Here is a 16,861-nt window from a genome sequence, read left to right as displayed (position 1 = left end):
AGGGTAGAAAGGAATCCTTGAGGAACAATGTGAAGATTTAACTTCCGAAATTCCTCATAGAGATGTTGTTGACCTCGTTGTAGCATCAGGTTCTTACAATAAGACTTACGACTTAGTGCATCAGCCATAACATTGGCCTTCCCCGGGGTGTAAGTTATCCCTAAGTCGTAATCCGTGATCAACTCAACCCACCGTCTTTGCGTGAGATTCAAATCCGGCTGGGTGAAGATATATTTTAGACTTTGGTGATCAGTGAATATTTCGCAACGATTACCAAGAAGGTAATGTCGCCAGGTTTTAAGTGCATGGACTACTTTTGCAAGCTCAAGATCATGTGTGGTATAATTATCCTCATGTGGACGCAATTGTCGAGATGCGTATGCAATCACATGACGATCCTGCATGAGAATGCAACCTAATCCTTGTCGCGAGGCGTCGCAGTAGATAACAAAGTCCTTAGAGAAATCTGGTGGTAACAACACAGGTGCAGAAGTCAGGCGTCTTTTCAGTTCCTGAAAACTATGCTCACACTGTGGTGTGCACTCGAACTTTGTATCTTTCTTGAGGAGTTCAGTTAGAGGCTTTGCAACCTTGGAGAAATTCTCGACAAAGCAGCGACAATAGCTCGCTAGACCAAGAAAACTCCTAACTTGCTTAACCGATTCACGTTGAGTCCAATCAAGGACAGCTTGAACTCTCTCGGGATTGACAGCAATACCCTTACCAGAGATTACGTGACCTAGATAGGTCACTTCTGGTAACCAAAATTCACATTTTGAAAACTTGGCATAAAGGCGATGCTCTCGAAGTTTCATCAATACCAGCCTTAGATGCTCGACATGTTCTTGTTCGTTCTTCGAGTAGATGAGAATATCATCGAGGTATACTACGACGAATTTGTCCAAATACTCCTTGAAGATTGAATTCATCAAGCGAGAGAAGGTGGCTGGGGCATTGGTTAAACCAAAGGACATGACGGTGTACTCGTATTGGCCAAAATGAGTGACAAAAGCCGTTTTTGGAATGTCCCCATTCTTGATCTTGGTTTGATGGTATCCCAACCTCAAATCCATTTTGGAGAAGACTGAGGATCCAACGAGCTGACCATACAAATCGTTGATCCTGGGGAGCGGATACTTGTTCTTTATGGTGACTAGGTTAACTGGTCGGTAATCTACAACCATCCGATCCGTTCCGTCTTTATTCTTAACGAAGAGGACGGGACAAGCCCAAGGTGAAGATCTAGGACGAATGAAACCATTATTCAAAGCCTCGTCTAGTTGCTTATTAAGTTCGGCTAGCTCCAGGGGTGCCATCTTATAAGGTCTTCTGGCTATTGGGACAGTTCCTGGAACAAGGTCTATCACAAACTCTACATCTCTGTCAGGTGGAATTCCTGGAAGTTCCTCTGGAAAAACATCCGGGAAGTCACGGACTACCGGAATGTCTTCAAGTTCTTGAAGAGGGTTGGCATTGAGGGCATAGAGTTGACATTTGGCAACTCGAGTAGAGACATTGACTATCTCACCCGAGGGATGGGTAAGCTGAACATTTCTAGAATGAGTATCAATCTTGGCATAATGAGCTGACATCCAGTCCATACCCAAGATGATATTGATATCTGAAGATTTCAGGGCTATCAAAGATGCTAGAAAAACTAGTCTGTCGACTAGAATTTCATTGTCATAGGTTATCCTGGAGGTTTGCCACTTACTACCAGGGGTTTGGACAACCAATGGGATTGGCATATCACACAAATACATGCTATGCAACTGTGCGTAACTTTCTGAAATGAAGGAATAAGATGACCCAGTGTCAAAAAGAACAGACGCTGGGTGATGATTAACAAGGAGCGTACCCAAAATGACGTCGGGATCCTTTGCAGCTTCTTCTGCTGAAACATAGTTCACACGGCCACGTGTAGGAGTTGGCTTCACATAGTAAGCTTTGCTCGACTTGCCTTGCCCAACGGAGTTTCCGGGTTGCTTGGCACCCATATTCTGAGGACACTCTCGGGAGTAGTGCCCTGGTTCTCCACACTTGTAATATATCACCTGATTGGCACGTGGTGCAGCATTGCTAGCTGGACCACCATAGGTTTTTGCTGGAGGGTTGGTTTGATTCGTCTGAGGCGCCCCATAGGATGGCCTCAGAGTGTATCTTGGCGGCAGAGAACTATTTGGAACCCACAACCTACGTTTTGGGAATGCGGAACTAGATGACGAGCCAGAGTCACGGGAGTGCTTCTTTGTGGCTTCATAGTCGGTATGACCAGTCTCGACACTGATCGCCTTGTTGACAAGAGCTTGAAAGCTTGTACATTCGTGGAGGCGCAAATCACGACGAAGTTCAGGGCTCAGACCCTTACGAAATCTTGCTTGCTTCTTGGCATCAGTAGACACCTCCTCCATAGCATAGCGGGCGAGGTTACCTAACTCGCGGCAATAGGCATCCACGGTCAATTTTCCCTGGGTGATTGCACATAACTCCTCTCTCTTTCTATCCATCAGACCCTATGGAATATGGTGCAGACGGAAGGCTGCACTAAAGTCTGCCCATGTGGCTACTGGTTCAACAGGACACGTAGCTTCAAATTCTCCCACCACAGATTGGCAGGTCCTTCTAGAAAGTACGCCGCAAAGGTCACCTTGTCGGCCTCAGAAACATTTGCAGAGCGAATCTTGCGTGATATACTGCACAACCAGTCATCAGCGTCGAGGGGATCGATGGAGTGATGGAACTTCAGAGGATTCAGCTTCACGAAGTCATTGAGGGACACTGCATCATTCCTAGGCACACGAGCTGTATTTTGCTCAATACGCTCTAACAGACGGTTGGTCTCCCTTTTGTTTCTTTCTGCCTCAAGCATAACTTCCGCCAGAGAGGGCGGGTAAGGCAGTTCCTCCTGCGATGCTTGACTACCCTGCTCTTGAGCAGGGGCACGGTTCAACCTGGTGAACACCATCATGACAAACAAACTCACAGCTTAGACCAATATCAACATCAACACTAACTATGGATTAAGAATGCACTGAACACATGGAATGCGGAAATGAACATCCGAACAACATGGTAACAAGCAACTGCTATATATACACCATGGTTCATACACACCATTACATAGTTCAGTACAACCTTAACCGAAGAGCAAACTACTGAAAATATGACACAACTCATCAGAGGCTTTCCAAGCTTCCTATACATTAGTTACCTATGCCTCCGGAATTCATGTCTCGACATAAGCATACTCCACAAGACACACAGGACTGTGGAAGTACAACTACTACCATACTATCCTTCCACTCACGGGTTTAGGCATCCGCATAGAACATCTCATAAAGGTTGCCTCCATGGCCTGGAAGCTCAACCTGCGGATCAGGAAACACTCGAGCCTGAGACCCCTGGGAACCGTAAGGACACGGGTGTGGCCTTGGTCCCCTGACTGGTGGTAGTAGAGGTCCCCGAAGAGGGGTGACTCCTCCTATAGCAGGCCAGTCAACATGAGCCGGAAGATGGGTCCTAACAGGGTTCAGCATCTCCATATCTCCATACCCTGTCTGGACTACAGGTGCCAGTTGTGTCAAAGTCGTCCACTGACGGGCACGTGTAGCATAGAGCTCCATACGAAGGGCACGAGCATCCCTGTCTCTATTCTCTAGCATCTCAGCAGTGGACTGCAGCAACAGATCCTCCATAGAGGAATCAAAGTAGACCCCACTGAGGTATCCTTCTTCTCCTGGCTGAGAGGCAGGAACATAGCAGAACTCTGAATTCTGCAACAGTGCATGTCTGGCCCTCATGATGGTCGGCATTGAATAGGCAGCATCTTGTACTGCCATGTCAACAGTGACCCCCAATCCATAAGACCAATGGATCGGCTCCTCAGCTCCAGGGTAATCTGGGAATACCCTAACAGTGCAGACGTACTGACTCTGATTAAAATCCCAGTACTGCTCCTCCACTGTGTACTCTGGGTACCAGCGGTAACTGGCTACTGACATCATCCTGACGTGGCACATCAATGAACCTAGTCAAACGGACCACCTGACGAGAAGGACGGCCAGGCATCTGAAAATAGAGAGTAATGCAGAAAGCATTAGAGCTCTCAAGACAAAAATTGAGCAGCATAACGGCTGTAAATGCTCAAAAACAATTTTGAGACAACCCACAAGATAGGATAGCATAACCACTCAACTATCAAGTTCAATTCCATGGTCATCAAAACTTACTTTCTTTTCCTTGGAATAAAAGAAACCCGAAGTAACTCTCAGCTCGTTGTCCTATCATCTACCGATCAGAAACACGAGCCTAAGAGAAAGATAAGTAACCTAGTCCTTAATCCCCGCAGAAATGACGAGGATGACCAGAATAGAATAATTTCAGAAGAGAATCAAGAGTCTTACGTTCCCTTCCACAAACAATTCCCTTATGTATAACTAAAGCAATTCTAGACTCAACTGCGACCAGTTTGGCTTAGTAATCCTACAGTCAGTCAGGCTTTGATACCAACGCTGTCGGGACCCCGATCCTAAGCCATAGGAATCCAGCCTGTAACACATCGCATCTCTTTGCGGTCTCACGCACGGTTATCCCCACGGCTGCAACCTTACCTTAGCCGGGACCGTTTGCGCCTTTTTACTCGCATATGCAATTGTGTCGCTAGAAATCCAATGACAAAGAACCCGGATCGACATGTCTAGTCACAAACTAAAGTGGCAGTTCCGTATAGGGACAGGCATACATGACCCAGCAAAGCAGGTGTCGGTCATCATCATATGTAGACGAGTCGTAGCAATCTACAAGGACTCCATTACAATGCTTAACATTTCCCAAAGGGACAAACAAAACAGCTAAGAAGGACACATGTCGGTCAACCTATGTGTCCGGAGCAGTAGCGAACTACCATGGCTCGATGGATCACAAAGGGGCATTTCCCCGTAAGGAGTGCTACTAAGGCATACGACTAGGTATTCGAACCCCATACATATCAAGTAAAACACACATACGCATGGCATACCGATATGTATAGATACATCGATGCAATCACAACATAACCATAAACATACAAACTTTATTTAGAGGGCTCATACGAGCCACACACATAATATTACACAGACAGGGGTCTCACGACCCATCATCACAATTCATACACATGAGTCTAACAAACCAGCGGAAGAGTTAAACTGTCTGAGTACAGACAGATGGAAAGATAAAGGCACATGGCCTGACTATCTACGACCCATACTAGGGCCAGATCGTAGCTAGGATACCAGCTACTTGTCGTCGTCAACGTCTAGATAGAACCCTCCATTAGGGTCATTAATAACCTCTGCAACAATTTATTAAGCAAACATGAGTACAAAAGTACTCAGCAAGACTTTAGGAAATCTATCTACTCATGCAATGTATCAACAAGGAGTTGTGGGGTTCCATGCGGAAAGCCATCATTTGACTCTTAGCTAGATAACTTGCATTTTTAAATAGTTTTGACAACTATGTTCCTTGCACACGAGTCCACTAACACCACAACAATACTCCATCGAGGAATCATTCTGTCTCCCTACGGAAATGCCTTCCATGACAATGACGCTTATATTGACAATTTTATGAGTAACCATCATAGTTATCTATGAACAACATATGTTTCCAAGTAGTCCATATCCACGGACGCGGCTATTCGAATAGATCATAACCCTGCAGGGTTGTACTTATTCACACACGCTCTCGCCACTTATCGCCATGTGCACGTCATGCACCTCGGCAACCTTCAAGCGGAATCCCAGGGAGGGAGTCGGCCACGACCGTTAACTACGCTAATACTTAGTCCAGGTTTATCGCCTATCTAAGGGTAACCCACACGGAAGTCCGGCCGAGGTTTCCGCCACGGCCCCAAACGATGTGTGCAGGGTTCCCAAGCCCACGATCCAGGTGCCACTTGGTACACCGTGCCACTACCTACCGCATCATAGCCCTCCTCTAAGGTCAGCGCTACGCACGGCCTCCAGCATGACTATAAACACTAGAAACTACTTCCAACTCCTGGACCGAGTACTAAGTGATTAATAAGTAGAGAGGGTAAATTAAGTATCCCAACGTGGGGTAGTATCTAGTATTGGATTACGTACACGGAACTCAATTCCTAAGGACGGTTCCAATGAAACAACCCGCCATGTACTCCTACATAGCCTTTCACCGGTACGTTTACCAAATCAGGTTCAACTCACGACCTTTACCAACTGAACACATTCTCACGATCCTGTTCATCACCCATATGACAGACCATACACAACTCTAAGCATGGCATGCATAGCAGGATAAGGCACATCATGGCTCAAGCATCTACCAGGTATGCTAGGTTGCAAGGTTCAGCTATTTACTGTGACAAGGACAGGTCATGCAAAGGAAGTGGCTTCAACTAACGTGGTAAAAGCATTGAAAGCACTTTGACCTAATGCAATAAATAAGAGTAGGAGCGAGAACATGGGATTTATCGGGATGATCAAAATGGTTGCTTGCCTTGTTGCTCAGCAGAGGGGTGATATCCGTCAGTCGGATAATCAGACGTATCCGGAGGGGCGGAGCCTACCGGAATAAAAACAATCAATCAATATCAAAGATATGCAACAAAATTATGCATGAAATGCAATGTAGCATGTTTTGAGATGACTAGCAGAACCCTTTGGGGTGATCTTGATTTGAAATCATAATTCAAATATCATTTGAATTATAACTTATCAAATTCTTTTAATTGATTTGACGTGATTCTGTTTCATAACTTTGTTTTTCATGCATGAAAATAGCACCATCGGATTCCTTGAATTTTTCTGATCCTTTTACATATATTATTTGTCAAATTTGGAGTTATATTCAAATTTCTATGAATTTCCAAAGTTTTGAACTTATTCTAGAATTATTTTTAAACAAAAAAGGCTTTATTGCATCAGCATGACATCAATAGGTCCAACTGGCCGTTAAAAGTCAAACCTGACCAGTGGGACCCACTCGTCAGTGACTCTGGCCAGTTTTAATTTAGATTTAACTTAATTAGTTAATTATCAGAGTAGGACCCACCTGTCAGTGTCCGTTTAAGTTAATTAAATAAGTTATTTTTATTTTTACTAAACTTAATTAGCCAGGAGCTGGCCCATAGGCTCAGGGGGGGTCATATCCACCGGCGGTGAGGTCGATCTCGCCGACGGTGAGCCTCCGGTGACCACAGAGACGGCGGAGGGGCTCGGAAATGCATCTCCGATGACCAAACTTAACGCGGAGGGCACCAGACGAACGACACTTCACCCGTGGCTCCATTTTTGCACGCGGCATGGGATGAAATGGCCGGAGATGACGCCGGCGACGAGCTTGGCGGCGGCCGAAGCTCGGGCTATGTCGGGATCATCGAAACAGAGGGCATTTCGCGCGGGGTTGGGCTCCTACGACTACTACACGATGCACTGAAGCCATTGGTGGCCTCAGATGGACCAGCCGATCACCGGAGAGCTACCAGCGACGAGGTTTTGCGGCGAATCTCGTCGGGCTCCGATGGAATCGGGGCCTAGAGGAAGGGATCGAAGGGAAAACTTGGGGGAAAGGACCCTGAGCTCACGGGGAGTGCAGAGGCGTCGAGAGTGGGCTCGGGGATGGCCTGAGGAGGGAGAACGATGGCGGCGAGCTCCGGTGACCCGAGGAGGAAGATGATGGCGTCTCGGCGTTTCAGAGTTTCTCGACGTCGAGCAACTGGCTGGAGAGCTTCAGGGGATCACGGCGAAACTAACGCGCAGCTCGGGTGAGAGGAAGAGAGGCGAGAACGACGGCGAGCTCGAGCTCAAGCTTGCGGTCATGGCGGCCAAGAGGAGAAGAGAGCAGGGGCGAATGGTGAGGGGATGAGCACGGGGAGGCCTTCGGGGAGCTTATCCCCGTTGCGCCAGCGCGATACGGCGGCCAGGAAGACGCATAGGTGCGTGGCCGCGCCGGAACGAGCGGCGGCCACCTCCTGCTGCTCGCTGGCAAGGAAGAAGACGACACACGCTAGGTGGGTTGGCCTCAGGTGAGCGACAGGTAAGGTTTTTTGCATTTCTTTTCTTTTCTATTTCTGTTTTATTCTTTCTGATATTGTTTCATTTGTTTTTGGCTCCAAACTATTCCTAAAAATAGTTTGAAAAATACCACAGTGTTAGTTGGAATATTTCCAACAACTCATAAAGTTTTCAACATTTTTGAAACTTTGAAATATTTGAAATCAAAAATATATTTGATTTCAGTAGATTTTAGCTTAAATTTAAAATGCCAAAAGTATTTTGAAAATAGGTTTCATCTCTGATATCTTGTTTTCTATATTTATCAGAAAAGATGAACTTTTCTAATGTCCATTTTGGATTCATTGATTTTGACAATGGTTGGATTTCTTTTGAATAAGAAGTGGCTAGGGTTTTGCTTTGGATTTCACCACTTCTTTTGGGTTTATTTTCATTTCTTGAATGGAATGAAATAAGACATGAGCACAAGTTGTTAAGCCCTAACAGGGAATCGAGGGATGTGACACGAACGGCGTGAATAATAATAATAAGAGTGCACATGCACTAGACTAAGCTGGAATATGCAAGCAATAGGTAATATGGGATCTCTGATAGAGAAAAGATAATGCATATGAGAGCCACTCACCATGTCATCGTGGTCTTCTCCTTACAATCCAAAGAAGAAAGAAAAACTATTTACACGGGAAAGCCCCCAACAAGCAAAAGAAGAATGAAAAATCTTTTTGGGTTTTCTTTTAACACTAAAACTTGAACAAACTAGAAGGTAAAGCTAGAAGTATTTTTTCGGATTTTCTCAAGGTTAATGAAACACACAAGAAGAAAACAAAAAGAAGAAATAAACTACCATGGATGGTAAAATGAAAAAGTGCGAACACCGTCAACTGGAATGAGTGTGTGAACATGAATGTAATGTTGGTGAGAAATACGTACTCCCCCAAGCTTAGGCTTTTGGCCTAAGTTGGTCTAAGGCCATATTTGGAAATAACCCTCTCCTGGATACTCTAGAGGATACTGAGGGTTCCATTGGTTTGCGAGCTCGTGCGGCTCCCACCGTTAAACTGGAACGTGATACGGAACGAGGGCTGGTGCAGGTTCACGTAATGGGGGTTGCGACAGGCCCCAATATTTGTAAATGTCCTCGAGCATAATAGTTTACATGCTTGAATGGATATCGAACAAAGAATAAGCAGGCAAAGTAATAATCTCACAAGTACCCCAACTAAATACTAAGTTATAAAGCAACCTCTTATAGTTATCTTTCTTAATAAAATCATGTGCTACCATCCCATCATAATCTAAATATCTTATAGGAAGTAGCATTTCCTCTTCCTCGTCAAGCCTAAAAGGTATCTCAAAGTGTAGCTAAACGAGATGCATAGATACCTCCGAATATAGGGCCCTTCGAACGGTTTAAGTTCAACCGTTGGGCCACTATAGCGCCAAGACTAAAAGTTCTATCAGCAAACAAAGCATGGCACAGAATAGCGAGGTCGGGAGCATTGAGGCTCCCACTCTCGCCGCAACCAACTAAACATCTCCCTGCAAATAATGAATAATAACGTTGAACAAGAAAATGTACGCTGGTCGCTCTTGCCTTTGCCAACCCTGTTTCTTCCCCTAAAGTGATTGCGGAAATAAAATCCTCCATGTCTCTAGGACGTGGTTCACCCATGCTGCCCTCAAGAGGTATTTTGCAAACATTGCAAAAACTGTAAAGTGATATTTCCTTAGGAACATCATATAAATGAAATTCTACCATGGGAGGATTCTTCCTAGGATAAAAGTGAAAATTTTGCACGAAAGTATTAGTAAGTAGAAGATACTGGTCACACTTTGTGACGCCCTCGATTTGATCGTACTCTAATCATACACGCAAATGCGTACGACCAAGCTCAAGGACTCACGAGAAGATCTCACAACAGAACTCTAGACACAAATAAAACATACAAGCTTCGTATTACAAGCAAGTGGCCTCAAAGGCTAGAATACAAAAGCTCGATAAACACACGAGTCAGCGGAAGCAACAATATCTGAGTACATACATTAAACATGGGGTGCCCTAGAGAAGGCTAGCACAAAAGATACACGATCGAACGAGGCGAGGCCTCCTACCCGGGAGCCTCCTAAGTACTCCTGGTCTTCAGCAACCTCCACGTAGTAGTAGGCATCGTCGGGGTAGCATTCGTCGTCGGCGGGATACTCCATCTCCCGGGCTCCATCATCTGGTCGCAGCAACGGATCAAGGGGACAAAGGGGGAGCAAAGCAACGATGAGTACTCATCCAAAGTACTTGCAGGACTCACAGCACAACTATGCTAAGTATGCATCAGTATCAAAAGAAGGGGTTTATATGTGGACTGAAAGCAGTAATGCGAGAATAAAGAGAAGGCCTAGTCCTATCGAAGACTAGCATCTTCACGGGTCTTGCAACAATAGACGAGAGTAGAACAGGTAACACAAATAAATAGTCATATTATTGCAGCAATATTAATATGAGGTCACGCCCAGAGATTCTCTCTCGACTCCCCTGCAAGGACGCAATGCTGGAGCAACTATTCTAGTTAAGTAACATTTGTAGTTGTATAAGATCGGGGCACAACTCCAAGTCGTCGTGTAACTGTGGACACGGCTATCCGGATAGTTAATTTTCATCTCTCCAGGGGTGCACCAAGTTTCCCGTCATGCTCGATAACACTCTGGCCGGACACACTTTTCTGGGTCATGCCCGACCTCGGAATATCGACACATCGCAGCCCCACCTACACTCAACACAGAGGCCAGCCCGCCGGTCTAAATCGTAAGCACAAAGGGTTCGTGGGCCCACTTGCCCTCTGTGCTCCTGCATGATGCGTGGGCGGCCGTGTCACATCCCTGACACCTTAAGCAAGTTAGCTTGTGCTCATGTTTTTCTTTGCATTGCATCTAGGAAATTCTCAACAAGAACAAAGCAAATGATGAAGGAAAATGCTAAAACCCTAGCCACTTCTCAAAATGAGGGAAAATTCAAACTAGTTAAAATCAGTGAACCCAAAGTGGCCTCAAGAAAAGTTCAAACTTTCTGATAAATCATGAAAGTAAATGAGCAATGAAGAAAACCATTTTCTTGACATTTTAAGCATTTTAAATAAATGCAAAAAGCTACTGGTTTCAAGTTTTTAATTTGAAATCAGAAACTTTAAACTTTCAAAAATGTTGAAAACTGTGAAAATGGTTGGAAATATTCCAACAAATATTCTGGTGTGTTTAAAATAGTTTTTACAAACTATTTGGGAGTTAAAATAAATGGTAAAACAATGAAATAGCAAAAACAGAAACAAAACAGAAAAGAAAATGGGAAAAACTTACCTGACGCTCACCTGGCCCGACCCATCTCCTTCCTGTCGTCTTCCTCCCCCGCCAGTGGGCAGGAGGAGGTGGCCCCCGCGTACTCCGGCGCGGCCACGCACCTGTGCGCCTGCCTGGCCGCCGCCTCGCGCTGGCAACCACGGGGATAAGCTCCCCGAGCCCGTGGCTATCCATTCCCAGCGCCAGTTCCCCCCCTCCTCTCGGATCTCTCCTCCCTCCTTCTACCGCCATTGGAGCCCGAGCAGAGCTCGAGCTCGCCGTCGTTCTAGCCTCCCCTATTTCCTTCTGAGCCACGCATTAGCTCCGCCGCAACCCCCTGAAGCTCCCTAGCCATGAGCCCGACGCCCAGATGCAGTGAAACGACGAGAAGCAGTCGTCTTCTTCCTCGGGTCACCGAAGATCGTCGCCGGTGTTCTCCCTCTCCAGGCCGTCCTCGAGCAAACTAGCGCCACCACTGCACTCCTCGTGAGCTTGCGCGTCTTTCCCCTAAGATCTCCCCGTCGATCCCCTCCTCTAGGCCTAGTTCCACCGGAGCCCGACAAGATCCTCCGCTGCAGCTCGTCGCCCGTAACCCTCCGGTGATCAGCTCGTCCTTCTGAGGGCACCAGCAGCTTCAGGCCGTCGAGTAGAAGTCGTAGGAGCTAAGTCCCGTGCGCAACTCCCTCTGTATCGATGACCTCGATGACGCCCGAACCTTGGCCGCCGCCAAGCTCGTCGCTGGCGTGATCTTCGGCCAGATCAGCCCCGGCTAAGTGCAGAAATGGAACCGCGGGAGAAGTGTTGTTCTTCTGGTGCTCTTCGCGCAGCGTTTGGCCCTCTGTGCGCCGTTTTCGCCCCCCCCCCCCGACGTTCTGGTGCTCACCGGAGGCTCCCCAACGGCGAGGACGACCTCGCCGCCGGTGGATCTCAGCTGGCCTGAGCCACTGACGTGTGGGGCCAGCCTCTGGATAGTTTAGAAATAATAAAAATAAATCAGATAAATTAATAAGACACTGACATGTGGGTCCAGTAGGATTAATCAGCTAATTAAGTTTAATTATAATCTAAAACTGACCAGAGACACTGACCAGTGGGTTCCACTGGTCAGGTTTGACTTTCAACGGCCAGTTGGACCTGCTGATGTCATGCTGATGCAGTAAAAGTATTTTCCAGTATAAGAATAATTCCAGAAATGTTTAAAATTTCAAAAATTCATAGAAATTAATCTGTAACTCCAATGAAAATAATTTATATATGAAAAAGTATCACAAAAATTCAAGGAATCTGATTATGCTATTTTCAATCATGTTTGAAAAAGTTACAGAACCCAAACATGTAGATTAATGAATAAGTCAATTCTTATAAATACTTTATAAATGGAATATGGAAAGTATTTAAATTTCTTTTTGTTTGACATGATCAAACATTGTTATAATAACAAACCAGCAACTTAACATGACATCCCATGCATGTTAACATCAAGTTGATCTGAGCATTAGGTCGAATCAATTAAATCGGTATCCGAGAATACCTCATTTGAGGTGATATTTGAATTTAATTCAAATCAACTTCAAACCTAATACATGTTGATTATAATAGTATATCACCTTGCATTCTCATGCCATGCTCATGCATCATCTTGTTTGCATATGATTGTTATTGATTGTTGCCATTCATTTCGGTAGGCTCCGCACCCCCGGATTCCACCGAATATCCGTCTGACGGATATTGTCACTCCTCTGAGCAACAAGGCAAGCAACCATTTTGATCATCCCGATAAATCCCATGTTCTTGCTCCTGCACTTGTTTATTGCATTAGGATCAAATGCTTCAACTGTTTTGCCACGTTAGTTGAACCCACTTCCTTTGCATGACCTATCCTTGTCACAATAAATAGCCGAACCTTGCAACCTAGCATACCTGGTAGTTGCTTGAGCCATGATGTGTCTTATCCTACTATGCATGCTATGCTTAGAGTTGTGTATGGTCTGTCATCTGGAAGATGAACAGAATTGTGAGAATGTGTTCGGTAAGCAAAGGTTGTGTGTTGAACCAGATTTGGTAAAGGTACCGGTGAAAGGCTGTGTAGGAGTACATGGCGGGTTGTTTCATTGGAACCGTCCTTAGGAACTGAGTTCCGTGTATGTAATCCAAGACTAGATACTACCACATGTTGGGCCCTGAAATATGACTCCGCTCGGCCTATTAATCGCTTAGTACTCGGTCCAGGAGTTGCAAGTAGTTTCTGGTGTTTATAGTCATGCTGCAGGCCGTGCATAGTGCTGACCTGAGAGGTGGGCTATGATGCGGTAGGAAGTGGCATGGTGTACCAAGTGGCACCCGGATGGTGGGCTTGGGAACCTTGCGCACATCGTTTGAGGCCGTGGCGGAAACCTCGGCCAGACTTCCGTTCGGGTTACTCTCAGATAGGCGATAAACCTGGACTAGGTACTAGTATGGTTAACGGTCGTGGCCGACTCCCTCGCTAGGCTTCCGCTTGAAAGTTGCCGAGGTGCATGACGTGCACATGGCGATAAGTGGCGAGAGCGTTTGTGACGAAGTACGCCCCTGCAGGGTTATGATCTATTCGAATAGCCGCGTCCGCGGATATGGACTACTTGGAGACATATGTTGTTCATAGATAACTTCAATGGCTACTCATAAAATTTTCAAGATAAGCGTGAGTGTCGTGGACGGCATTTCTGTATGGAGACGGAATGATTCCACGATGGTGTATTGTTGTGGTGATAGTGGCCTCGTGTGCGAGAAATCAAGTTGTCAAAATTATTTAAAAAGTGCAAGTTGTCTAGCCACAAGTCAAATGCTGGCTTTACGCATGAAACCCCACCATACCTTGTTGATACATTGCATGAGTAGTTAGTTATCCTAAAGTCTTGCTGAGGACCTTCGTACTCATGTTTGCTTAATAAATGTTGCAGAGGTTGCTAATGACCCTAATGGAGGGTTCTTCGTAGACATCGACGACGACGAGTAGCTGGTGTCCCAGCTACGATCTGGCCCTAGGTTGGGTCTGTAGTATAGTCAGGCCATGTGCCCTTTTAGTTGCACCTGTCTGTACTCAGACAGCTTTAAACTCTTCCGCTCGCTTTTAATTGAATGACTGCTATTATGGGTCGTGAGACCCTTAATGTGTAATATTATGTGTGAGGCTCTTCCGAGCCTTTAAATATAGCTTGTATGTTTATGGTTATGTTGTGATGCCATCGATGTATCTATACATATTGGTATGCCATGCGTACGTTTGTCGTACTTGATATGTATAGGGTTCGATTACCAAGAAGTGAACTTTAGTAGCACTCCTTACAAGGAAATGCCCCTTTGTGATCCAACGAGCCTTGGTAGTTCGCTACTGCTCCGGACACATTGGTTGACCGGCATGTGTCCTTCTTAGCTACTGTGTCTGTCCCCTCTGGGGAAATGTCATGCGATGTAATGGAGTCCCTGTAGCTTGCTACGACTCGTCTACACTCGCTGGTGACCGACACCTGCTTTGTTGGGTCATGTATGCATGTCCTTGTGCGGTACTGCCACTGTGGTTTGTGACTAGACTTGTCGATCCGGGTTCTTTGACATTGGAATGCTAGCGACACTATTGCATATGTGAGTCAAATGACGCAAACGGTCCCGGCTAAGGTAAGGTTGCAGCCGTGGAGTTAACCGTGCGTGAGACCGCAAAGAGATGCGATGTGTAACAGGCTGGATTCCTATGACTTAGGATAGGGTCCCGACAGGCCGATGTCAGTCCTAGCACCACTTAATACAAGCACGATGCATCTCGCTATCACTTGGGCACGCATCGCTCCATTGCTGACGTCTGAAGAGCTTCGGCTGATACCATGACGCCAAGTACCCATAACTTCTCCCGCGTAGCCGGTTAGTGCGCAAAGGTCTCCGACCAACCCAGATCAAATACCCAAATCCATTAACATTTTAATTAACTCATCGACATATCCACGCGGGAATCCACCCGCCTAACCTTATCCATCAATGATCCCAGTAATAAGGTCAAGTAACCGTTTGGTTGTAACATCAGGGAGAATCCGAGGTATCACCCTCATTTGATTCCGAACGATGTAACCGTCAAGGTGGACTTAGAGGAATCACCCTTGAGGGTCTCACACTTGAGGGGTTACACGACAGAGTCGTCGTCGGGAGTGGTGAAGGAGGAATCACCCTCGATAACCATGACCGACTAGTTGCACTATAGAGATATCATCACGAGTACTTCGCGAGGTGTCACCCTCGGTACCCGATAGTTGCTATGCAGTTTGTACAACTAAGGGGGTGTAAGTGTTGTGTCGGGTCTTGGCTCGTCGATCATGGATCGAGACTCGACAATAAAGCGGGGCAACTAGACTAAGGGGTCAGAGGGGATGACTGCTCCACCTATACTAAACAGTTTAAAACTGCGGTACTGAAAGTAGCAGTTCATCAAAAATAGGATATGCATTAGATATAGGAACTAACTACAATAGTAGCAAAATTCTAATGCAAGCATGAGGGAGAAAGAAATGGGCGATATAGGAATGATCAAGGGGGTTTGCTTGCCTTGTTGCTCTGCGGCAAAGGGATGGTCGTCGGGAGGGGAGATGTACCCGGCAGCAGCGTCTGTCTCGGGGTCTACTGGTAAGAAGAGGGGGGAACAATAAATATAAACACAGATGAAACACTATGCATGACATGTCACAGCAGGGCTAGGCATGAGGTAACGCAGTGCTACCCGTCATAGACGGGTCGGGAAAATATCATACGATATTTCCCTGGTCTCTCACTACTATCGGTCAGACGAAAAATGGTGGAAAAGTTCCACATTTGCTATGCTAGGGACGCGTGACACACGAACGGATAATGTATCGAGGTTAGTCTCGTTATGCTGATCATCTTTCATGTTGAAAATATTTTCATGTGAGCTACGGTTTATTTTATATTAATTTTCAAAGTTTTATTGATATTCTCCAATTAAACAGATTAAATTAAATCAATTAAATGTAATTATGACATCAGCATGAAGGCATGCCAACATCGGCAGTCAACAGAGTTTGACTGGTCAAACTAACCAGTGGGTCCCATGTGTCATAGGCACAATTTAAATGTTTAGATTAACTAATAATTTATCAGATTAATTACTAGGGGACCCACGTGTCATACTCTGTTAGGATAATCTAATTATCAAATTAACAGATTTATTAATTTATCTATTTACTCTTAATCATATATTAACTAATAAATCCATTAATTAATTAATTCACTAATTAGTTAATTAATTAATTAAACTATTTATTAAATATTATTTTATCTTATTTTTTTAACAAAGGTTTGTGTTGGACCTCCTTGTTAGTGGGAGTGGGGGGTTGGCCCGACATGACAATGACCCTTCGGCCGCACACACATCTCTCACACACACACTCACAACTTGTACAAAAAACCACACATACACACATATACCAATTTTATTTCACATATCCACATATACATATATACAT

This window comes from Hordeum vulgare, chromosome 5H (genome assembly GCF_904849725.1).
Source record: "Hordeum vulgare subsp. vulgare chromosome 5H, MorexV3_pseudomolecules_assembly, whole genome shotgun sequence".
Lineage (NCBI taxonomy): Eukaryota > Viridiplantae > Streptophyta > Magnoliopsida > Poales > Poaceae > Hordeum > Hordeum vulgare.
The sequence above is the reverse complement of the archived record's forward strand: the minus strand, read 5'-3'. Positions refer to the sequence as shown.